The sequence below is a fragment of the Pseudophryne corroboree genome (genome assembly GCF_028390025.1).
Source record: "Pseudophryne corroboree isolate aPseCor3 chromosome 7 unlocalized genomic scaffold, aPseCor3.hap2 SUPER_7_unloc_7, whole genome shotgun sequence".
NCBI lineage: Eukaryota > Metazoa > Chordata > Amphibia > Anura > Myobatrachidae > Pseudophryne > Pseudophryne corroboree.
Genome location: NW_026967616.1, coordinates 147,790 through 174,002, shown reverse-complemented (window position 1 = coordinate 174,002; position 26,213 = coordinate 147,790). Strand labels below are relative to the sequence as shown.

The window sequence follows — 26,213 nt, the reverse complement described above, 5'->3', positions numbered from 1 at the left end:
CTTGTCTACTTAAAGATCACCAAAATCTGATAACAAGGTCAATTACGTCCCTGGGTGGGATTGAACCACCAACCTTTTGGTTAATAGCCATACACACTAACTGATTGCGCCACAGAGACACTTTGCAAAAGTACATACTGGCAAAGGCTAATAAGCATTCATCTAAAACGTTTCCTAGAAAAACTTTAAAAAGTCAATAATCTGGAGAGTTTTTGTAAGATGTTTCTTCCATCAACCAATGAAGAAACACATTGGTACTTTCCCATGATGAGTGAGTGCTTCAGGATCTATTACACTTACATGTGCAGCAGAGTACAGCAATGGAAGCATGCTGGGCACATAACCCAGAGGTAGGCAGATTGAAACTATCCTCTGCTATATGCATTTTTTTTTTGTTAAAGTAATCCAAAACTGGGATTGATATGTTGGCTCTTTTATTTTTACTTACAGTACAATAACTTTTACCATTTTAATTTGTTTTAATAGTATATTGACAGTATTGTTTTCTTTCAAAAATCCTCTTAATTTTCATTACCCTATTATTAAAATGGTAATTGACAAAAACAAACTACATTGTCACCAGAAGAGCAATACAAAATGTACAAGTGATATATTAAAATCATCTTTCCAGCTTGAATTTCAATGATGCATTGGGGCAACGATTTTGTGAGAAACATTTTCACCCTTAAATAAAGATTTTCTTAATTCCTTACCTGTGTGCTAATTAGATATCACCTTGTTTTCACATTAAACAGACTTCCACATGAGAAAGCAGCAAGGATGCAGTGGCGTTAATGTTTCCTGGTGTCAACCTGTATTATTTCAGTAGACATTGAAATGAGGATGCATCTTGCTGCCTTTCCAATGAAGCAAGTTTAATTTAGTAATAGGTTAAAAACCATCCTTACAAAGGTGTTAATCAGAGACTTGGCTTTGTGGACACTTTTCAGAGAACAAATTTGTTAGCATAAAAATAAAGCCAGAAAATTAAGAGCTGTTTAATCACTCAATTTGATTTTTTTTGCCAGCATATTTCTTTTTCTCTGCAACCCACTGCTAAATTGTGCTTCCTAGCTGTTTTTATAAAATCACTGAATCAAATCTAACTCTGATTACATCAGAGAAGGCCAGGTACCCTACACCATAACGGGGGGTTTGAAATTTTGACTTGTCTACTTAAAGATCACCAAAATCTGATAACAAGGTCAATTACGTCCCTGGGTGGGATTGAACCACCAACCTTTTGGTTAATCGCCGTGCACACTAAATGATTGCGCCACAGAGACACTTTGCAAAAGTCCATACTGACAAAGGCTAATAAGCATTCATCTAAAACGTTTCCTAGAAAAACTTTAAAAAGTCAATAATCTGGAGAGTTTTTGTAAGATGTTTCTTCCATCAACCAACGAAGAAACACATTGGTACTTTCCCATGATGAGTGAGTGCTTCAGGATCTCTTGCACTTACATGTGCAGCAGAGTACAGCAATGGAAGCATGCTGGGCCCATAACCCAGCGGTAGGCAGATTGAAACTATCCTCTGCTATATGCATTTTTTTTTTGTTAATTAAAGTAATCCAAAACTGAGATTGATATTTTGGCTCTTTTATTTTCACTTAAAGTACAATAACTTTTACCATTTTAATTTGTTTTAATAGTATATTGACAGTATTGTTTTCTTTCAAAAATCCACTTAATTTTCTTAACCCTATTATTAAAATGGTAATTGACAAAAACAAACTACATTGTCACCAGAAGAGCAATACAAAATGTACAAGTGATATATTAAAATCATCTTTCCAGCTTGAATTTCAATGATGCATTGGGGCAACGATTTTGTGAGAAACATCTTCACCCTTAAATAAAGATTTTCTTAATTCCTTACCTGTGTGCTAATTAGATATCACCTTGTTTTCACATTAAACAGACTTCCACATGAGAAAGCAGCAAGGATGCAGTGGCGTTAATGTTTCCTGGTGTCAACCTGTATTATTTCAGTAGACATTGAAATGAGGATGCATCTTGCTGCCTTTCCAATGAAGCGTTTAATTTAGTAATAGGTGAAAAACCATCCCTACAAAGGTGTTAATCAGAGACTTGGCTTTGTGGACACTTTTCAGAGAACAAATTTGTTAGCATAAAAATAAAGCCAAAAAATGAAGAGCTGTTTAATCACTCAATTGGATTTTTTTTGCCAGCATATTTCTTTTTCTCTGAAACCCACTGCTAAATTGTGCTTCCTAGCTGTTTTTATTAAATCACTGAATCAAATCTAACTCTGATTACATCAGAAAAGGCCAGGTACCCTACACCATAACAAGGGGTTTGAAATTTTGACTTGTCTACTTAAAGATCACCAAAATCTGATAACAAGGTCAATTACGTCCCTGGGTGGGATTGAACCACCAACCTTTTGGTTAGTAGCCGGACACACTAACCGATTGCGCCACAGAGACACTTCACAAAAAGTACATACTGACAAAGGCTAATAAGCATACATCTAGAACGTTTCCTAGAAAAACTTTAAAAAGTCAATAATCTGGAGAGTTTTTGTAAAATGTTTCTTCCATCAACCAACGAAGAAACACATTGGTACTTTCCCATGATGAGTGAGTGCTTCAGGATCTCTTGCACTTACATGTGCAGCAGAGTACTGCAATGGAAGCATACAGGGCCCATAACCCAGCGGTAGGCAGATTGAAACTATCCTCTGCTATATGCATTTTTTTTTGTTAATTAAAGTAATCCAAAACTGGGATTGATATTTTGGCTCTTTTATTTTCACTTAAAGTACAATAACTTTTACCATTTTAATTTGTTTTAATAGTATATTGACAGTATTGTTTTCTTTCAAAAATCCACTTAATTTTCTTAACCCTATTATTAAAATGGTAATTGACAAAAACAAACTACATTGTCACCAGAAGAGCAATACAAAATGTACAAGTGATATATTAAAATCATCTTTCCAGCTTGAATTTCAATGATGCATTGGGGTAACGATTTTGTGAGAAACATCTTCACCCTTAAATAAAGATTTTCTTAATTCCTTACCTGTGTGCTAATTAGATATCACCTTGTTTTCACATTAAACAGACTTCCACATGAGAAAGCAGCAAGGATGCAGTGGTGTTAATGTTTCCTGGTGTCAACCTGTATTATTTCAGTAGACATTGAAATGAGGATGCATCTTGCTGCCTTTCCAATGAAGCGTTTAATTTAGTAATAGGTGAAAAACCATCCCTACAAAGGTGTTAATCAGAGACTTGGCTTTGTGGACGCTTTTCAGAGAACAAATTTGTTAGCATAAAAATAAAGCCAGAAAATGAAGAGCTGTTTAATCACTCAATTGGATTTTTTTTGCCAGCATATTTCTTTTTCTCTGCAACCCACTGCTAAATTGTGCTTCCTAGCTGTTTTTATTAAATCACTGAATCAAATCTAACTCTGATTACATCAGAAAAGGCCAGGTACCCTACACCATAACAGGGGGTTTGAAATTTTGACTTGTCTACTTAAAGATCACCAAAATCTGATAACAAGGTCAGTTATGTCCCTGGGTGGGATTGAACCACCAACCTTTTGGTTAGTAGCCGGACACACTAACCGATTGCGCCACAGAGACACTTCACGAAAAGTACATACTGACAAAGGCTAATAAGCATACATCTAGAACGTTTCCTAGAAAAACTTTAAAAAGTCAATAATCTGGAGAGTTTTTGTAAAATGTTTCTTCCATCAACCAACGAAGAAACACATTGGTACTTTCCCATGATGAGTGAGTGCTTCAGGATCTCTTGCACTTACATGTGCAGCAGAGTACTGCAATGGAAGCATACAGGGCCCATAACCCAGCGGTAGGCAGATTGAAACTATCCTTTGCTATATGCATTTTTTTTGTTAATTTAAGTAATCAAAACTGGGATTGATATTTTTGCTCTTTTATTTTACCTTGAAGTACAATAATTTTTACCATTTTAATTTGTTTAAATCCACTTAATTTTCTTTACCCTATTATTAAAAGGGTAATTGACAAAAACAAACTACATTGTCACCAGAAGAGCAATACAAAATGTACACGTGATATATTAAAATCATCTTTCCAGCTTGAATTTCAATGATGCATTGGGGCAACGATTTTGTGAGAAACATCTTCACCCTTAAATAAAGATTTTCTTAATTCCTTACCTGTGTGCTAATTAGATATCACCTTGTTTTCACATTAAACAGACTTCCACATGAGAAAGCAGCAAGGATGCAGTGGCGTTAATGTTTCCTGGTGTCAACCTGTATTATTTCAGTAGAAATTGAAATGAGGATGCATCTTGCTGCCTTTCCAATGAAGCAAGTTTAATTTAGTAATAGGTGAAAAACCATCCCTACAAAGGTGTTAATCAGAGACTTGGCTTTGTGGACACTTTTCAGAGAACAAATTTGTTAGCATAAAAATAAAGCCAGAAAATGAAGAGCTGTTTAATCACTCAATTGGATTTTTCTGCCAGCATATTTCTTTTTCTCTGCAACCCACTGCTAAATTGTGATTCCTAGCTGTTTTTATTAAATCACTGAATCAAATCTAACTCTGATTACATCAGAAAAGGCCAGGTACCCTACACCATAACAGGGGGTTTGAAATTTTGACTTGTCTACTTAAAGATCACCAAAATCTGATAACAAGGTCAATTACGTCCCTGGGTGGGATTGAACCACCAACCTTTTGGCTAGTAGCCGGACACACTAACCGATTGCGCCACAGAGACACTTCACAAAAAGTACATACTGACAAAGGCTAATAAGCATACATCTAGAACGTTTCCTAGAAAAACTTTAAAAAGTCAATAATCTGGAGAGTTTTTGTAAAATGTTTCTTCCATCAACCAACAAAGAAACACATTGGTACTTTCCCATGATGAGTGAGTGCTTCAGGATCTCTTGCACTTACATGTGCAGCAGAGTACTGCAATGGAAGCATACAGGGCCCATAACCCAGAGGTAGGCAGATTAAACTATCCTTTGCTATATGCATTTTTTTTGTTAATTTAAGTAATCAAAACTGGGATTGATATTTTTGCTCTTTTATTTTTACTTGAAGTACAATAATTTTTACCATTTTAATTTGTTTAAATCCACTTAATTTTCTTTACCCTATTATTAAAAGGGTAATTGACAAAAACAAACTACATTGTCACCAGAAGAGCAATACAAAATGTACACGTGATATATTAAAATCATCTTTCCAGCTTGAATTTCAATGATGCATTGGGGCAACGATTTTGTGAGAAACATCTTCACCCTTAAATAAAGATTTTCTTAATTCCTTACCTGTGTGCTAATTAGATATCACCTTGTTTTCACATTAAACAGACTTCCACATGAGAAAGCAGCAAGGATGCAGTGGCGTTAATGTTTCCTGGTGTCAACCTGTATTATTTCAGTAGAAATTGAAATGAAGATGCATCTTGCTGCCTTTCCAATGAAGCAAGTTTAATTTAGTAATAGGTGAAAAACCATCCCTACAAAGGTGTTAATCAGAGACTTGGCTTTGTGGACACTTTTCAGAGAACAAATTTGTTAGCATAAAAATAAAGCCAGAAAATGAAGAGCTGTTTAATCACTCAATTGGATTTTTCTGCCAGCATATTTCTTTTTCTCTGCAAACCACTGCTAAATTGTGCTTCCTATCTGTTTTTATAAAATCACTGAATCAAATCTAACTCTGATTACATCAGAGAAGGCCAGGTACCCTACACCGTAACAGGGGGTTTGAAATTTTGACTTGTCTACTTAAAGATCACCAAAATCTGATAACAAGGTCAATTACGTCCCTGGGTGGGATTAAGCCACCAACCTTTTGGTTAGTAGCCAGACACACTAACCGATTGCGCCACAGAGACACTTTGTGAAAAGTACATACTGACAAAGGCTAATAAGCATACATCTAGAACGTTTCCTAGAAAAACTTTAAAAAGTCAATAATCTGGAGAGTTTTTGTAAGATGTTTCTTCCATCAACCAACGAAGAAACACATTGGTACTTTCCCATGATGAGTGAGTGCTTCAGGATCTCTTGCACTTACATGTGCAGCAGAGTACTGCAATGGAAGCATGCTGGGCCCATAACCCAGAGGTAGGCAGATTGAAACTATCCTTTGCTATATGCATTTTTTTTTGTTAATTTAAGTAATCAAAACTGGGATTGATATTTTTGCTCTTTTATTTTTACTTAAAGTACAAAAACTTTTACCATTTTAATTTGTTTTAATAGTATATTGACAGTATAGTTTTCTTTAAAAAATCCACTTAATTTTCTTTACCCTATTATTAAAATGGTAATTGACAAAAACAAACTACATTGTCACCAGAAGAGCAATACAAAATGTACAAGTGATATATTAAAATCATCTTTCCAGCTTGAATTTCAATGATGCATTGGGGCAACGATTTTGTGAGAAACATCTTCACCCTTAAATAAAGATTTTCTTCATTCCTTACCTGTGTGCTTATTAGATATCACCTTGTTTTCACATTAAACAGACTTCTACATGAGAAAGCAGCAAGGATGCAGTGGTGTTAATGTTTCCTGGTGTCAACCTGTATTATTTCAGTAGACATTGAAATGAGGATGCATCTTGCTGCCTTTCCAATGAAGCAAGTTTAATTTAGTAATAGGTGAAAAACCATCCCTACAAAGGTGTTAATCAGAGACTTGGCTTTGTGGACACTTTTCAGAGAACAAATTTGTTAGTATAAAAATAAAGCCAGAAAATGAAGAGCTGTTTAATCACTCAATTGGATTTTTTTTTGCCAGCATATTTCTTTTTCTCTGCAACCCACTGCTAAATTGTGCTTCCTAGCTGTTTTTATAAAATCACTGAATCAAATCTAACTCTGATTACATCAGAGAAGGCCAGGTACCCTACACCATAACAGGGGGTTTGAAATTTTGACTTGTCTACTTAAAGATCACCAAAATCTGATAACAATGTCAATTACGTCCCTGGTTGGGATTGAACCACCAACCTTTTGGTTAGTAGCCGGACACACTAACCGATTGCGCCACAGAGACACTTTGCAAAAAGTACATACTGACAAAGTCTAATAAGCATACATCTAGAACGTTTCCTAGAAAAACTTTAAAAAGTCAATAATCTGGAGAGTTTTTGTAAGATGTTTCTTCCATCAACCAATGAAGAAACACATTGGTACTTTCCCATGATGAGTGAGTGCTTCAGGATCTCTTGCACTTACATGTGCAGCAGAGTACTGCAATGGAAGCATACAGGGCCCATAACCCAGAGGTAGGCAGATTGAAACTATCCTTTGCTATATGCATTTTTTTTGTTAATTTAAGTAATCAAAACTGGGATTGATATTTTTGCTCTTTTATTTTTACTTAAAGTACAATAACTTTTACCATTTTAATTTGTTTTAATAGTATATTGACAGTATAGTTTTCTTTAAAAAATCCACTTAATTTTCTTTACCCTATTATTAAAAGGGTAATTGACAAAAACAAACTACATTGTCACCAGAAGAGCAATACAAAATGTACAAGTGATATATTAAAATCATCTTTCCAGCTTGAATTTCAATGATGCATTGGGGCAACGATTTTGTGAGAAACATCTTCACCCTTAAATAAAGATTTTCTTAATTCCTTACCTGTGTGCTAATTAGATATCACCTTGTTTTCACATTAAACAGACTTCTACATGAGAAAGCAGCAAGGATGCAGTGGCGTTAATGTTTCCTGGTGTCAACCTGTATTATTTCAGTAGACATTGAAATGAGGATGCATCTTGCTGCCTTTCCAATGAAGCAAGTTTAATTTAGTAATAGGTGAAAAACCATCCCTACAAAGGTGTTAATCAGAGACTTGGCTTTGTGGACACTTTTCAGAGAACAAATTTGTTAGCATAAAAATAAAGCCAGAAAATGAAGAGCTGTTTAATCACTCAATTGGATTTTTTTTGCCAGCATATTTCTTTTTCTCTGCAACCCACTGCTAAATTGTGCTTCCTAGCTGTTTTTATTAAATCACTGAATCAAATCTAACTCTGATTACATCAGAAAAGGCCAAGTACCCTACACCATAACAGGGGGTTTGAAATTTTGATATGTCTACTTAAAGATCACCAAAATCTGATAACAAGGTCAATTACGTCCCTGGGTGGGATTGAACCACCAACCTTTTGGTTAGTAGCCGGATACACTAACCGATTGCGCCACAGAGACACTTCGCTAAAAATGCATTCTGACAAAGGCTAATAAGCATACATCTAGAACGTTTCCTAGAAAAACTTTAAAAAGTCAATAATCTGGAGAGTTTTTGTAAAATGTTTCTTCCATCAACCAACGAAGAAACACATTGGTACTTTCCCATGATGAGTGAGTGCTTCAGGATCTCTTGCACTTACATGTGCAGCAGAGTACTGCAATGGAAGCATGCTGGGCCCATAACCCAGAGGTAGGCAGATTGAAACTATCCTTTGCTATATGCATTTTTTTTGTTAATTTAAGTAATCAAAACTGGGATTGATATTTTTGCTCTTTTATTTTTACTTGAAGTACAATAACTTTTACCATTTTAATTTGTTTGAATAGTATATTGACAGTATAGTTTTCTTTAAAAAATCCACTTAATTTTCTTTACCCTATTATTAAAAGGGTAATTGACAAAAACAAACTACATTGTCACCAGAAGAGCAATACAAAATGTACAAGTGATATATTAAAATCATCTTTCCAGCTTGAATTTCAATGATGCATTGGGGCAACGATTTTGTGAGAAACATCTTCATCCTTAAATAAAGATTTTCTTAATTCCTTACCTGTGTGCTAATTAGATATCACCTTGTTTTCACATTAAACAGACTTCCACATGAGAAAGCAGCAAGGATGCAGTGGCGTTAATGTTTCCTGGTGTCAACCTGTATTATTTCAGTAGAAATTGAAATGAGGATGCATCTTGCTGCCTTTCCAATGAAGCAAGTTTAATTTAGTAATAGGTGAAAAACCATCCCTACAAAGGTGTTAATCAGAGACTTGGCTTTGTGGACACTTTTCAGAGAACAAATTTGTTAGCATAAAAATAAAGCCAGAAAATGAAGAGCTGTTTAATCACTCAATTGGATTTTTTTTGCCAGCATATTTCTTTTTCTCTGCAACCAACTGCTAAATTGTGCTTCCTATCTGTTTTTATAAAATCACTGAATCAAATCTAACTCTGATTACATCAGAGAAGGCCAGGTACCCTACACCATAACGGGGGGTTTGAAATTTTGACTTGTCTACTTAAAGATCACCAAAATCTGATAACAAGGTCAATTACGTCCCTGGGTGGGATTGAACCACCAACCTTTCGGTTAGTAGCCAGACACACTAACCGATTGCGCCACAGAGACACTTTGTAAAAAGTACATACTGACAAAGGCTAATAAGCATACATCTGGAACGTTTCCTAGAAAAACTTTAAAAAGTCAATAATCTGGAGAGTTTTTGTAAGATGTTTCTTCCATCAACCAACGAAGAAACACATTGGTACTTTCCCATGATGAGTGAGTGCTTCAGGATCTCTTGCACTTACATGTGCAGCAGAGTACTGCAATGGAAGCATGCTGGGCCCATAACCCAGAGGTAGGCAGATTGAAACTATCCTTTGCTATATGCATTTTTTTTTTGTTAATTTAAGTAATCAAAACTGGGATTGATATTTTTGCTCTTTTATTTTTACTTAAAGTACAATAACTTTTACCATTTTAATTTGTTTTAATAGTATATTGACAGTATAGTTTTCCTTAAAAAAATCCACTTAATTTTCTTTACCCTATTATTAAAAGGGTAATTGACAAAAACAAACTACATTGTCACCAGAAGAGCAATACAAAATGTACAAGTGATATATTAAAATCATCTTTCCAGCTTGAATTTCAATGATGCATTGGGGCAACAATTTTGTGAGAAACATCTTTACCCTTAAATAAAGATTTTCTTAATTCCTAAACTGTGTGCTAATTAGATATCACCTTGTTTTCACATTAAACAGACTTCTACATGAGAAAGCAGCAAGGATGCAGTGGCGTTAATGTTTCCTGGTGTCAACCTGTCTTATTTCAGTAGACATTGAAATGAGGATGCATCTTGCTGCCTTTCCAATGAAGCAAGTTTAATTTAGTAATAGGTGAAAAACCATCCCTACAAAGGTGTTAATCAGAGACTTGGCTTTGTGGACACTTTTCAGAGAACAAATTTGTTAGCATAAAAATAAAGCCAGAAAATGAAGAGCTGTTTAATCACTCAATTGGATTTTTTTTGCCAGCATATTTCTTTTTCTCTGCAACCCACTGCTAAATTGTGCTTCCTAGCTGTTTTTATAAAATCACTGAATCAAATCTAACTCTGATTACATCAGAGAAGGCCAGGTACCCTACACCATAACAGGGGATTTGAAATTTTGACTTGTCTACTTAAAGATCACCAAAATCTGATAACAATGTCAATTACGTCCCTGGTTGGGATTGAACCACCAACCTTTTGGTTAGTAGCTGGACACACTAACCGATTGCGCCACAGAGACACTTTGAAAAAAGTACATACTGACAAAGTCTAATAAGCATACATCTAGAACGTTTCCTAGAAAAACTTTAAAAAGTCAATAATCTGGAGAGTTTTTGTAAAATGTTTCTTCCATCAACCAATGAAGAAACACATTGGTACTTTCCCATGATGAGTGAGTGCTTCAGGATCTCTTGCACTTACATGTGCAGCAGAGTACTGCAATGGAAGCATACAGGGCCCATAACCCAGAGGTAGGCAGATTGAAACTATCCTTTGCTATATGCATTTTTTTTGTTAATTTAAGTAATCAAAACTGGGATTGATATTTTTGCTCTTTTATTTTTACTTAAAGTACAATAACTTTTACCATTTTAATTTGTTTTAATAGTATATTGACAGTATAGTTTTCTTTAAAAAATCCACTTAATTTTCTTTACCCTATTATTAAAAGGGTAATTGACAAAAACAAACTACATTGTCACCAGAAGAGCAATACAAAATGTACAAGTGATATATTAAAATCATCTTTCCAGCTTGAATTTCAATGATGCATTGGGGCAACGATTTTGTGAGAAACATCTTCATCCTTAAATAAAGATTTTCTTAATTCCTTACCTGTGTGCTAATTAGATATCACCTTGTTTTCACATTAAACAGACTTCCACATGAGAAAGCAGCAAGGATGCAGTGGCGTTAATGTTTCCTGGTGTCAACCTGTATTATTTCAGTAGAAATTGAAATGAGGATGCATCTTGCTGCCTTTCCAATGAAGCAAGTTTAATTTAGTAATAGGTGAAAAACCATCCCTACAAAGGTGTTAATCAGAGACTTGGCTTTGTGGACACTTTTCAGAGAACAAATTTGTTAGCATAAAAATAAAGCCAGAAAATGAAGAGCTGTTTAATCACTCAATTGGATTTTTTTTGCCAGCATATTTCTTTTTCTCTGCAACCAACTGCTAAATTGTGCTTCCTATCTGTTTTTATAAAATCACTGAATCAAATCTAACTCTGATTACATCAGAGAAGGCCAGGTACCCTACACCATAACGGGGGGTTTGAAATTTTGACTTGTCTACTTAAAGATCACCAAAATCTGATAACAAGGTCAATTACGTCCCTGGGTGGGATTGAACCACCAACCTTTCGGTTAGTAGCCAGACACACTAACCGATTGCGCCACAGAGACACTTTGTAAAAAGTACATACTGACAAAGGCTAATAAGCATACATCTGGAACGTTTCCTAGAAAAACTTTAAAAAGTCAATAATCTGGAGAGTTTTTGTAAGATGTTTCTTCCATCAACCAACGAAGAAACACATTGGTACTTTCCCATGATGAGTGAGTGCTTCAGGATCTCTTGCACTTACATGTGCAGCAGAGTACTGCAATGGAAGCATGCTGGGCCTATAACCCAGAGGTAGGCAGATTGAAACTATCCTTTGCTATATGCATTTTTTTTTTGTTAATTTAAGTAATCAAAACTGGGATTGATATTTTTGCTCTTTTATTTTTACTTAAAGTACAATAACTTTTACCATTTTAATTTGTTTTAATAGTATATTGACAGTATAGTTTTCCTTAAAAAAATCCACTTAATTTTCTTTACCCTATTATTAAAAGGGTAATTGACAAAAACAAACTACATTGTCACCAGAAGAGCAATACAAAATGTACAAGTGATATATTAAAATCATCTTTCCAGCTTGAATTTCAATGATGCATTGGGGCAACAATTTTGTGAGAAACATCTTCACCCTTAAATAAAGATTTTCTTAATTCCTAAACTGTGTGCTAATTAGATATCACCTTGTTTTCACATTAAACAGACTTCTACATGAGAAAGCAGCAAGGATGCAGTGGCGTTAATGTTTCCTGGTGTCAACCTGTCTTATTTCAGTAGACATTGAAATGAGGATGCATCTTGCTGCCTTTCCAATGAAGCAAGTTTAATTTAGTAATAGGTGAAAAACCATCCCTACAAAGGTGTTAATCAGAAACTTGGCTTTGTGGACACTTTTCAGAGAACAAATTTGTTAGCATAAAAATAAAGCCAGAAAATGAAGAGCTGTTTAATCACTCAATTGGATTTTTTTTGCCAGCATATTTCTTTTTCTCTGCAACCCACTGCTAAATTGTGCTTCCTAGCTGTTTTTATAAAATCACTGAATCAAATCTAACTCTGATTACATCAGAGAAGGCCAGGTACCCTACACCATAACAGGGGATTTGAAATTTTGACTTGTCTACTTAAAGATCACCAAAATCTGATAACAATGTCAATTACGTCCCTGGTTGGGATTGAACCACCAACCTTTTGGTTAGTAGCTGAACACACTAACCGATTGCGCCACAGAGACACTTTGAAAAAAGTACATACTGACAAAGTCTAATAAGCATACATCTAGAACGTTTCCTAGAAAAACTTTAAAAAGTCAATAATCTGGAGAGTTTTTGTAAAATGTTTCTTCCATCAACCAATGAAGAAACACATTGGTACTTTCCCATGATGAGTGAGTGCTTCAGGATCTCTTGCACTTACATGTGCAGCAGAGTACTGCAATGGAAGCATACAGGGCCCATAACCCAGAGGTAGGCAGATTGAAACTATCCTTTGCTATATGCATTTTTTTTGTTAATTTAAGTAATCAAAACTGGGATTGATATTTTTGCTCTTTTATTTTTACTTAAAGTACAATAACTTTTACCATTTTAATTTGTTTTAATAGTATATTGACAGTATAGTTTTCTTTAAAAAATCCACTTAATTTTCTTTACCCTATTATTAAAAGGGTAATTGACAAAAACAAACTACATTGTCACCAGAAGAGCAATACAAAATGTACAAGTGATATATTAAAATCATCTTTCCAGCTTGAATTTCAATGATGCATTGGGGCAACGATTTTGTGAGAAACATCTTCACCCTTAAATAAAGATTTTCTTAATTCCTTACCTGTGTGCTAATTAGATATCACCTTGTTTTCACATTAAACAGACTTCTACATGAGAAAGCAGCAAGGATGCAGTGGCGTTAATGTTTCCTGGTGTCAACCTGTATTATTTCAGTAGACATTGAAATGAGGATGCATCTTGCTGCCTTTCCAATGAAGCAAGTTTAATTTAGTAATAGGTGAAAAACCATCCCTACAAAGGTGTTAATCAGAGACTTGGCTTTGTGGACACTTTTCAGAGAACAAATTTGTTAGCATAAAAATAAAGCCAGAAAATGAAGAGCAGTTTCATCACTCAATTGGATTTTTTTTGCCAGCATATTTCTTTTTCTCTGCAACCCACTGCTAAATTGTGCTTCCTAGCTGTTTTTATAAAATCAATGAATCAAATCTAACTCTGATTACATCAGAGAAGGCCAGGTACCCTACACCATAACGGGGGGTTTGAAATTTTGACTTGTCTACTTAAAGATCACCAAAATCTGATAACAAGGTCAATTACGTCCCTGGGTGGGATTGAACCACCAACCTTTCGGTTAGTAGCCAGACACACTAACCGATTGCGCCACAGAGACACTTTGTAAAAAGTACATACTGACAAAGGCTAATAAGCATACATCTGGAACGTTTCCTAGAAAAACTTTAAAAAGTCAATAATCTGGAGAGTTTTTGTAAGATGTTTCTTCCATCAACCAACGAAGAAACACATTGGTACTTTCCCATGATGAGTGAGTGCTTCAGGATCTCTTGCACTTACATGTGCAGCAGAGTACTGCAATGGAAGCATGCTGGGCCCATAACCCAGAGGTAGGCAGATTGAAACTATCCTTTGCTATATGCATTTTTTTTTTGTTAATTTAAGTAATCAAAACTGGGATTGATATTTTTGCTCTTTTATTTTTACTTAAAGTACAATAACTTTTACCATTTTAATTTGTTTTAATAGTATATTGACAGTATAGTTTTCCTTAAAAAAATCCACTTAATTTTCTTTACCCTATTATTAAAAGGGTAATTGACAAAAACAAACTACATTGTCACCAGAAGAGCAATACAAAATGTACAAGTGATATATTAAAATCATCTTTCCAGCTTGAATTTCAATGATGCATTGGGGCAACAATTTTGTGAGAAACATCTTTACCCTTAAATAAAGATTTTCTTAATTCCTAAACTGTGTGCTAATTAGATATCACCTTGTTTTCACATTAAACAGACTTCTACATGAGAAAGCAGCAAGGATGCAGTGGCGTTAATGTTTCCTGGTGTCAACCTGTCTTATTTCAGTAGACATTGAAATGAGGATGCATCTTGCTGCCTTTCCAATGAAGCAAGTTTAATTTAGTAATAGGTGAAAAACCATCCCTACAAAGGTGTTAATCAGAGACTTGGCTTTGTGGACACTTTTCAGAGAACAAATTTGTTAGCATAAAAATAAAGCCAGAAAATGAAGAGCTGTTTAATCACTCAATTGGATTTTTTTTGCCAGCATATTTCTTTTTCTCTGCAACCCACTGCTAAATTGTGCTTCCTAGCTGTTTTTATAAAATCACTGAATCAAATCTAACTCTGATTACATCAGAGAAGGCCAGGTACCCTACACCATAACAGGGGATTTGAAATTTTGACTTGTCTACTTAAAGATCACCAAAATCTGATAACAATGTCAATTACGTCCCTGGTTGGGATTGAACCACCAACCTTTTGGTTAGTAGCTGGACACACTAACCGATTGCGCCACAGAGACACTTTGAAAAAAGTACATACTGACAAAGTCTAATAAGCATACATCTAGAACGTTTCCTAGAAAAACTTTAAAAAGTCAATAATCTGGAGAGTTTTTGTAAAATGTTTCTTCCATCAACCAATGAAGAAACACATTGGTACTTTCCCATGATGAGTGAGTGCTTCAGGATCTCTTGCACTTACATGTGCAGCAGAGTACTGCAATGGAAGCATACAGGGCCCATAACCCAGAGGTAGGCAGATTGAAACTATCCTTTGCTATATGCATTTTTTTTGTTAATTTAAGTAATCAAAACTGGGATTGATATTTTTGCTCTTTTATTTTTACTTAAAGTACAATAACTTTTACCATTTTAATTTGTTTTAATAGTATATTGACAGTATAGTTTTCTTTAAAAAATCCACTTAATTTTCTTTACCCTATTATTAAAAGGGTAATTGACAAAAACAAACTACATTGTCACCAGAAGAGCAATACAAAATGTACAAGTGATATATTAAAATCATCTTTCCAGCTTGAATTTCAATGATGCATTGGGGCAACGATTTTGTGAGAAACATCTTCATCCTTAAATAAAAATTTTCTTAATTCCTTACCTGTGTGCTAATTAGATATCACCTTGTTTTCACATTAAACAGACTTCCACATGAGAAAGCAGCAAGGATGCAGTGGCGTTAATGTTTCCTGGTGTCAACCTGTATTATTTCAGTAGAAATTGAAATGAGGATGCATCTTGCTGCCTTTCCAATGAAGCAAGTTTAATTTAGTAATAGGTGAAAAACCATCCCTACAAAGGTGTTAATCAGAGACTTGGCTTTGTGGACACTTTTCAGAGAACAAATTTGTTAGCATAAAAATAAAGCCAGAAAATGAAGAGCTGTTTAATCACTCAATTGGATTTTTTTTGCCAGCATATTTCTTTTTCTCTGCAACCAACTGCTAAATTGTGCTTCCTATCTGTTTTTATAAAATCACTGAATCAAATCTAACTCTGATTACATCAGAGAAGGCCAGGTACCCTACACCATAACGGGGGGTTTGAAATTTTGACTTGTCTACTTAAAGATCACCAAAATCTGATAACAAGGTCAATTACGTCCCTGGGTGGGATTGAACCACCAACCTTTCGGTTAGTAGCCAGACACACTAACCGATTGCGCCACAGAGACACTTTGTAAAAAGTACATACTGACAAAGGCTAATAAGCATACATCTGGAACGTTTCCTAGAAAAACTTTAAAAAGTCAATAATCTGGAGAGTTTTTGTAAGATGTTTCTTCCATCAACCAACGAAGAAACACATTGGTACTTTCCCATGATGAGTGAGTGCTTCAGGATCTCTTGCACTTACATGTGCAGCAGAGTACTGCAATGGAAGCATGCTGGGCCTATAACCCAGAGGTAGGCAGATTGAAACTATCCTTTGCTATATGCATTTTTTTTTTGTTAATTTAAGTAATCAAAACTGGGATTGATATTTTTGCTCTTTTATTTTTACTTAAAGTACAATAACTTTTACCATTTTAATTTGTTTTAATAGTATATTGACAGTATAGTTTTCCTTAAAAAAATCCACTTAATTTTCTTTACCCTATTATTAAAAGGGTAATTGACAAAAACAAACTACATTGTCACCAGAAGAGCAATACAAAATGTACAAGTGATATATTAAAATCATCTTTCCAGCTTGAATTTCAATGATGCATTGGGGCAACAATTTTGTGAGAAACATCTTCACCCTTAAATAAAGATTTTCTTAATTCCTAAACTGTGTGCTAATTAGATATCACCTTGTTTTCACATTAAACAGACTTCTACATGAGAAAGCAGCAAGGATGCAGTGGCGTTAATGTTTCCTGGTGTCAACCTGTCTTATTTCAGTAGACATTGAAATGAGGATGCATCTTGCTGCCTTTCCAATGAAGCAAGTTTAATTTAGTAATAGGTGAAAAACCATCCCTACAAAGGTGTTAATCAGAAACTTGGCTTTGTGGACACTTTTCAGAGAACAAATTTGTTAGCATAAAAATAAAGCCAGAAAATGAAGAGCTGTTTAATCACTCAATTGGATTTTTTTTGCCAGCATATTTCTTTTTCTCTGCAACCCACTGCTAAATTGTGCTTCCTAGCTGTTTTTATAAAATCACTGAATCAAATCTAACTCTGATTACATCAGAGAAGGCCAGGTACCCTACACCATAACAGGGGATTTGAAATTTTGACTTGTCTACTTAAAGATCACCAAAATCTGATAACAATGTCAATTACGTCCCTGGTTGGGATTGAACCACCAACCTTTTGGTTAGTAGCTGAACACACTAACCGATTGCGCCACAGAGACACTTTGAAAAAAGTACATACTGACAAAGTCTAATAAGCATACATCTAGAACGTTTCCTAGAAAAACTTTAAAAAGTCAATAATCTGGAGAGTTTTTGTAAAATGTTTCTTCCATCAACCAATGAAGAAACACATTGGTACTTTCCCATGATGAGTGAGTGCTTCAGGATCTCTTGCACTTACATGTGCAGCAGAGTACTGCAATGGAAGCATACAGGGCCCATAACCCAGAGGTAGGCAGATTGAAACTATCCTTTGCTATATGCATTTTTTTTGTTAATTTAAGTAATCAAAACTGGGATTGATATTTTTGCTCTTTTATTTTTACTTAAAGTACAATAACTTTTACCATTTTAATTTGTTTTAATAGTATATTGACAGTATAGTTTTCTTTAAAAAATCCACTTAATTTTCTTTACCCTATTATTAAAAGGGTAATTGACAAAAACAAACTACATTGTCACCAGAAGAGCAATACAAAATGTACAAGTGATATATTAAAATCATCTTTCCAGCTTGAATTTCAATGATGCATTGGGGCAACGATTTTGTGAGAAACATCTTCACCCTTAAATAAAGATTTTCTTAATTCCTTACCTGTGTGCTAATTAGATATCACCTTGTTTTCACATTAAACAGACTTCTACATGAGAAAGCAGCAAGGATGCAGTGGCGTTAATGTTTCCTGGTGTCAACCTGTATTATTTCAGTAGACATTGAAATGAGGATGCATCTTGCTGCCTTTCCAATGAAGCAAGTTTAATTTAGTAATAGGTGAAAAACCATCCCTACAAAGGTGTTAATCAGAGACTTGGCTTTGTGGACACTTTTCAGAGAACAAATTTGTTAGCATAAAAATAAAGCCAGAAAATGAAGAGCAGTTTCATCACTCAATTGGATTTTTTTTGCCAGCATATTTCTTTTTCTCTGCAACCCACTGCTAAATTGTGCTTCCTAGCTGTTTTTATAAAATCAATGAATCAAATCTAACTCTGATTACATCAGAGAAGGCCAGGTACCCTACACCGTAACAGGGGGTTTGAAATTTTGACTTGTCTACTTAAAGATCACCAAAATCTGATAACAAGGTCAATTACGTCCCTGGGTGGGATTGAGCCTCCAACCTTTTGGTTTATAGCCGTACACACTAACTGATTACGCCACAGAGACACTTTGCAGAAGTGCATACTGACAAAGTCTAATAAGCATTCATCTAAAACGTTTCCTAGAAAAACTTTAAAAAATCAATAATCTGGAGAGTTTTTGTAAGATGTTTCTTCCATCCACCAATGAAGAAACACATTGGTACTTTCCCATGATGAGTGAGTGCTTCAGGATCTCTTGCACTTACAAGTGCAGCAGAGTACTGCAATGGAAGCATGCTGGGCCCATAACCCAGAGGTAGGCAGATTAAAACTATCCTCTGCTATATGCATTTTTTTTGTTAAAGTAATCCAAAACTGGGATTGATATTTTTGCTCTTTTATTTTTCATTAAAGTACAATAACTTTTACAATTTTAATTTGTTTTAATAGTATATTGAAAGTATTGTTTTCTTTTAAAAATCCACTTAATTTTCTTTACCCTATTATTAAAATGGTAATTGACAAAAACAAACTACATTGTCACCAGAAGAGCAATACAAAATGTACAAGTGATATATTAAAATCATCTTTCCAGCTTGAATTTCAATGATGCATTGGGGCAACGATTTTGTGAGAAACATCTTCACCCTTAAATAAAGATTTTCTTAATTCCTTACCTGTGTGCTAATTAGATATCACCTTGTTTTCACATTAAACAGACTTCTACATGAGAAAGCAGCAAGGATGCAGTGGCGTTAATGTTTCCTGGTGTCAACCTGTATTATTTCAGTAGACATTGAAATGAGGATGCATCTTGCTGCCTTTCCAATGAAGCAAGTTTAATTTAGTAATAGGTGAAAAACCATCCCTACAAAGGTGTTAATCAGAGACTTGGCTTTGTGGACACTTTTCAGAGAACAAATTTGTTAGCATAAAAATAAAGCCAGAAAATGAAGAGCTGTTTCATCACTCAATTGGATTTTTTTTGCCAGCATATTTCTTTTTCTCTGCAACCCACTGCTAAATTGTGCTTCCTAGCTGTTTTTATAAAATCAATGAATCAAATCTAACTCTGATTACATCAGAGAAGGCCAGGTACCCTACACCATAACAGGGGGTTTGAAATTTTGACTTGTCTACTTAAAGATCACCAAAATCTGATAACAAGGTCAATTACATCCCTGGGTGTGATTGAACCATCAACCTTTTGGTTAGTAGCCAGACACACTAACCGATTGCGCCACAGAGACACTTTGCAAAAAGTACGTACTGACAAAGTCTAAAGTTTTTCCTAGAAAAACTTTAAAAAGTCAATAATCTGGAGAGTTTTTGTAAGATGTTTCTTCCATCAACCAACGAAGAAACACATTGGTACTTTCCCATGATGAGTGAGTGCTTCAGGATCTCTTGCACTTACATGTGCAGCAGAGTACTGCAATGGAAGCATACAGGGCCCATAACCCAGAGGTAGGCAGATTGAAACTATCCTTTGCTATATGCATTTTTTTTGTTAATTTAAGTAATCAAAACTGGGATTGATATTTTTGCTCTTTTATTTTTACTTAAAGTACAATAACTTTTACCATTTTAATTTGTTTTAATAGTATATTGACAGTATAGTTTTCTTTAAAAAATCCACTTAATTTTCTTTACCCTATTATTAAAAGGGTAATTGACAAAAACAAACTACATTGTCACCAGAAGAGCAATACAAAATGTACAAGTGATATATTAAAATCATCTTTCCAGCTTGAATTTCAATGATGCATTGGGGCAACGATTTTGTGAGAAACATCTTCACCCTTAAATAAAGATTTTCTTAATTCCTTACCTGTGTGCTAATTAGATATCACCTTGTTTTCACATTAAACAGACTTCTACATGAGAAAGCAGCAAGGATGCAGTGGCGTTAATGTTTCCTGGTGTCAACCTGTATTATTTCAGTAGACATTGAAATGAGGATGCATCTTGCTGCCTTTCCAATGAAGCAAGTTTAATTTAGTAATAGGTGAAAAACCATCCCTACAAAGGTGTTAATCAGAGACTTGGCTTTGTGGACACTTTTCAGAGAACAAATTTGTTAGCATAAAAATAAAGCCAGAAAATGAAGAGCTGTTTAATCACTCAATTGGATTTTTTTTTGCCAGCATATTTCTTTTTCTCTGCAACCCACTGCTAAATTGTGCTTCCTAGCTGTTTTTATTAAATCACTGAATCAAATCTAACTCTGATTACATCAGAAAAGGCTAGGTACCCTACACCATAACAGGGTGTTTGAAATTTTGACTTGTCTACTTAAAGATCACCAAAATCTGATAACAAGGTCAATTACATCCCTGGGTGGGATTGAACCACCAACCTTTTGGTTAGTAGCCGGACACACTAACCGATTGTGCCACAGAGACACTTCGCAAAAAGTACATTCTGACAAAGGCTAATAAGCATACATCTAGAACGTTTCCTAGAAAAACTTTAAAAAGTCAATAATCTGGAGAGTTTTTGTAAAATGTTTCTTCCATCAACCAACGAAGAAACACATTGGTACTTTCCCATGATGAGTGAGTGCTTCAGGATCTCTTGCACTTACATGTGCAGCAGAGTACTGCAATGGAAGCATGCTGGGCCCATAACCCAGAGGTAGGCAGATTGAAACTATCCTTTGCTATATGCATTTTTTTTGTTAATTTAAGTAATCAAAACTGGGATTGATATTTTTGCTCTTTTATTTTTACTTGAAGTACAATAACTTTTACCATTTTAATTTGTTTGAATAGTATATTGACAGTATAGTTTTCTTTAAAAAATCCACCTAATTTTCTTTACCCTATTATTAAAAGGGTAATTGACAAAAACAAACTACATTGTCACCAGAAGAGCAATACAAAATGTACAAGTGATATATTAAAATCATCTTTCCAGCTTGAATTTCAATGATGCATTGGGGCAACGATTTTGTGAGAAACATCTTCACCCTTAAATAAAGATTTTCCTAATTCCTTACCTGTGTGCTAATTAGATATCACCTTGTTTTCACATTAAACAGACTTCCACATGAGAAAGCAGCAAGGATGCAGTGGCGTTAATGTTTCCTGGTGTCAACCTGTATTATTTCAGTAGAAATTGAAATGAGGATGCATCTTGCTGCCTTTCCAATGAAGCAAGTTTAATTTAGTAATAGGTGAAAAACCATCCCTACAAAGGTGTTAATCAGAGACTTGGCTTTGTGGACACTTTTCAGAGAACAAATTTGTTAGCATAAAAATAAAGCTGGAAAATGAAGAGCTGTTTAATCACTCAATTGGATTTTTTTTGCCAGCATATTTCTTTTTCTCTGCAACCCACTGCTAAATTGTGCTTCCTATCTGTTTTTATAAAATCACTGAATCAAATCTAACTCTGATTACATCAGAGAAGGCCAGGTACCCTACACCATAACGGGGGGTTTGAAATTTTGACTTGTCTACTTAAAGATCACCAAAATCTGATAACAAGGTCAATTACGTCCCTGGGTGGGATTGAACCACCAACCTTTCGGTTAATAGCCAGAGACACTAACCGATTGCGCCACAGAGACACTTTGTAAAAAGTACATACTGACAAAGGCTAATAAGCATACATCTGGAACGTTTCCTAGAAAAACTTTAAAAAGTCAATAATCTGGAGAGTTTTTGTAAGATGTTTCTTCCATCAACCAACGAAGAAACACATTGGTACTTTCCCATGATGAGTGAGTGCTTCAGGATCTCTTGCACTTACATGTGCAGCAGAGTACTGCAATGGAAGCATGCTGGGCCCATAACCCAGAGGTAGGCAGATTAAAACTATCCTCTGCTATATGCATTTTTTTTGTTAAAGTAATCCAAAACTGGGATTGATATTTTTGCTCTTTTATTTTTCATTAAAGTACAATAACTTTTACCATTTTAATTTGTTTTAATAGTATATTGAAAGTATTGTTTTCTTTTAAAAATCCACTTAATTTTCTTTACCCTATTATTAAAATGGTAATTGACAAAAACAAACTACATTGTCACCAGAAGAGCAATACAAAATGTACAAGTGATATATTAAAATCATCTTTCCTGCTTGAATTTCAATGATGCATTGGGGCAACGATTTTGTGAGAAACATTTTCACCCTTAAATAACGATTTTCTTAATTCCTTACCTGTGTGCTAATTAGATATCACCTTGTTTTCACATTAAACAGACTTCCACATGAGAAAGCAGCAAGGATGCAGTGGCGTTAATGTTTCCTGGTGTCAACCTGTATTATTTCAGTAGAAATTGAAATGAGGATGCATCTTGCTGCCTTTCCAATGAAGCAAGTTTAATTTAGTAATAGGTGAAAAACCATCCTTACAAAGGTGTTAATCAGAGACTTGGCTTTGTGGACACTTTTCAGAGAACAAATTTGTTAGCATAAAAATAAAGCCAGAAAATGAAGAGCTGTTTAATCACTCAATTGGATTTTTTTTGCCAGCATATTTCTTTTTCTCTGCAACCCACTGCTAAATTGTGCTTCCTAGCTGTTTTTATAAAATCACTGAATCAAATCTAACTCTGATTACATCAGAGAAGGCCAGGTACCCTACACCATAAGAGAGGGTTTGAAATTTTGACTTGTCTACTTAAAGATCACCAAAATCTGATAACAAGGTCAATTACGTCCCTGGGTGGGATTGAACCACCAACCTTTTGGTTAGTAGCCGGACACACTAACCGATTGCGCCACAGAGACACTTCACAAAAAGTACATACTGACAAAGGCTAATAAGCATACATCTAGAACGTTTCCTAGAAAAACTTTAAAAAGTCAATAATCTGGAGAGTTTTTGTAAAATGTTTCTTCCATCAACCAACGAAGAAACACATTGGTACTTTCCCATGATGAGTGAGTGCTTCAGGATCTCTTGCACTTACATGTGCAGCAGAGTACTGCAATGGAAGCATACAGGGCCCATAACCCAGCGGTAGGCAGATTGAAACTATCCTCTGCTATATGCATTTTTTTTTGTTAATTAAAGTAATCCAAAACTGGGATTGATATTTTGGCTCTTTTATTTTCACTTAAAGTACAATAACTTTTACCATTTTAATTTGTTTTAATAGTATATTGACAGTATTGTTTTCTTTCAAAAATCCACTTAATTTTCTTAACCCTATTATTAAAATGGTAATTGACAAAAACAAACTACATTGTCACCAGAAGAGCAATACAAAATGTACAAGTGATATATTAAAATCATATTTCCAGCTTGAATTTCAATGATGCATTGGGGCAACGATTTTGTGAGAAACATTTTCACCCTTAAATAAAGATTTTCTTAATTCCTTACCTGTGTGCTAATTAGATATCACCTTGTTTTCACATTAAACAGACTTCCACATGAGAAAGCAGCAAGGATGCAGTGGCGTTAATGTTTCCTGGTGTCAACCTGTATTATTTCAGTAGACATTGAAATGAGGATGCATCTTGCTGCCTTTCCAATGAAGCAAGTTTAATTTAGTAATAGGTTAAAAACCATCCTTACAAAGGTGTTAATCAGAGACTTGGCTTTGTGGACACTTTTCAGAGAACAAATTTGTTAGCATAAAAATAAAGCCAGAAAATTAAGAGCTGTTTAATCACTCAATTGGATTTTTTTTGCCAGCATATTTCTTTTTCTCTGCAACCCACTGCTAAATTGTGCTTCCTAACTGATTTTATAAAATCACTGAATCAAATCTAACTCTGATTACATCAGAGAAGGCCAGGTACCCTACACCAGAACAGGGGGATTTGAAATTTTTACTTGTCTACTTAAAGATCACCAAAATCTGATAACAAGGTCAATTACGTCCCTGGGTGGGATTGAACCACCAACCTTTTGGTTAATAGCCATGCACACTAACTGATTGCGCCACAGAGACACTTTGCAAAAGTCCATACTGACAAAGGCTAATAAGCATTCATCTAAAACGTTTCCTAGAAAAACTTTAAAAAGTCAATAATCTGGAGAGTTTTTGTAAGATGTTTCTTCCATCAACCAACGAAGAAACACATTGGTACTTTCCCATGATGAGTGAGTGCTTCAGGATCTCTTGCACTTACATGTGCAGCAGAGTACAGCAATGGAAGCATGCTGGGCCCATAACCCAGCGGTAGGCAGATTGAAACTATCCTCTGCTATATGCATTTTTTTTTGTTAATTAAAGTAATCCAAAACTGGGATTGATATTTTGGCTCTTTTATTTTCACTTAAAGTACAATAACTTTTACCATTTTAATTTGTTTTAATAGTATATTGACAGTATTGTTTTCTTTCAAAAATCCACTTAATTTTCTTAACCCTATTATTAAAATGGTAATTGACAAAAACAAACTACATTGTCACCAGAAGAGCAATACAAAATGTACAAGTGATATATTAAAATCATCTTTCCAGCTTGAATTTCAATGATGCATTGGGGTAACGATTTTGTGAGAAACATCTTCACCCTTAAATAAAGATTTTCTTAATTCCTTACCTGTGTGCTAATTAGATATCACCTTGTTTTCACATTAAACAGACTTCCACATGAGAAAGCAGCAAGGATGCAGTGGTGTTAATGTTTCCTGGTGTCAACCTGTATTATTTCAGTAGACATTGAAATGAGGATGCATCTTGCTGCCTTTCCAATGAAGCGTTTAATTTAGTAATAGGTGAAAAACCATCCCTACAAAGGTGTTAATCAGAGACTTGGCTTTGTGGACGCTTTTCAGAGAACAAATTTGTTAGCATAAAAATAAAGCCAGAAAATGAAGAGCTGTTTAATCACTCAATTGGATTTTTTTTGCCAGCATATTTCTTTTTCTCTGCAACCCACTGCTAAATTGTGCTTCCTAGCTGTTTTTATTAAATCACTGAATCAAATCTAACTCTGATTACATCAGAAAAGGCCAGGTACCCTACACCATAACAGGGGGTTTGAAATTTTGACTTGTCTACTTAAAGATCACCAAAATCTGATAACAAGGTCAGTTATGTCCCTGGGTGGGATTGAACCACCAACCTTTTGGTTAGTAGCCGGACACACTAACCGATTGCGCCACAGAGACACTTCACGAAAAGTACATACTGACAAAGGCTAATAAGCATACATCTAGAACGTTTCCTAGAAAAACTTTAAAAAGTCAATAATCTGGAGAGTTTTTGTAAAATGTTTCTTCCATCAACCAACGAAGAAACACATTGGTACTTTCCCATGATGAGTGAGTGCTTCAGGATCTCTTGCACTTACATGTGCAGCAGAGTACTGCAATGGAAGCATACAGGGCCCATAACCCAGCGGTAGGCAGATTGAAACTATCCTTTGCTATATGCATTTTTTTTGTTAATTTAAGTAATCAAAACTGGGATTGATATTTTTGCTCTTTTATTTTACCTTGAAGTACAATAATTTTTACCATTTTAATTTGTTTAAATCCACTTAATTTTCTTTACCCTATTATTAAAAGGGTAATTGACAAAAACAAACTACATTGTCACCAGAAGAGCAATACAAAATGTA

At 34.8% G+C, this 26,213-nt stretch overlaps 6 non-coding genes across 6 annotated transcripts; all 6 read right to left on the bottom strand.

Moving 5' to 3' along the window:
• Positions 1 to 3,550: 3,550 nt before the first annotated feature.
• TRNAS-ACU (transfer RNA serine (anticodon ACU)) lies at positions 3,551 to 3,624 on the bottom strand. The gene has a single exon. It is a non-coding gene; the product is annotated as a tRNA-Ser (tRNA).
• Positions 3,625 to 9,328: 5,704 nt separating this feature from the next.
• Positions 9,329 to 9,402, bottom strand: TRNAS-ACU (transfer RNA serine (anticodon ACU)). The gene has a single exon. It is a non-coding gene; the product is annotated as a tRNA-Ser (tRNA).
• Positions 9,403 to 11,669: 2,267 nt separating this feature from the next.
• Positions 11,670 to 11,743, bottom strand: TRNAS-ACU (transfer RNA serine (anticodon ACU)). Its single transcript has one exon. It is a non-coding gene; the product is annotated as a tRNA-Ser (tRNA).
• Positions 11,744 to 14,010: 2,267 nt separating this feature from the next.
• TRNAS-ACU (transfer RNA serine (anticodon ACU)) lies at positions 14,011 to 14,084 on the bottom strand. The gene has a single exon. It is a non-coding gene; the product is annotated as a tRNA-Ser (tRNA).
• A 2,267-nt stretch (positions 14,085 to 16,351) lies between these two features.
• TRNAS-ACU (transfer RNA serine (anticodon ACU)) lies at positions 16,352 to 16,425 on the bottom strand. Its single transcript has one exon. It is a non-coding gene; the product is annotated as a tRNA-Ser (tRNA).
• Positions 16,426 to 25,687: 9,262 nt separating this feature from the next.
• On the bottom strand, positions 25,688 to 25,761 carry TRNAS-ACU (transfer RNA serine (anticodon ACU)). The gene has a single exon. It is a non-coding gene; the product is annotated as a tRNA-Ser (tRNA).
• Positions 25,762 to 26,213: the final 452 nt, after the last annotated feature.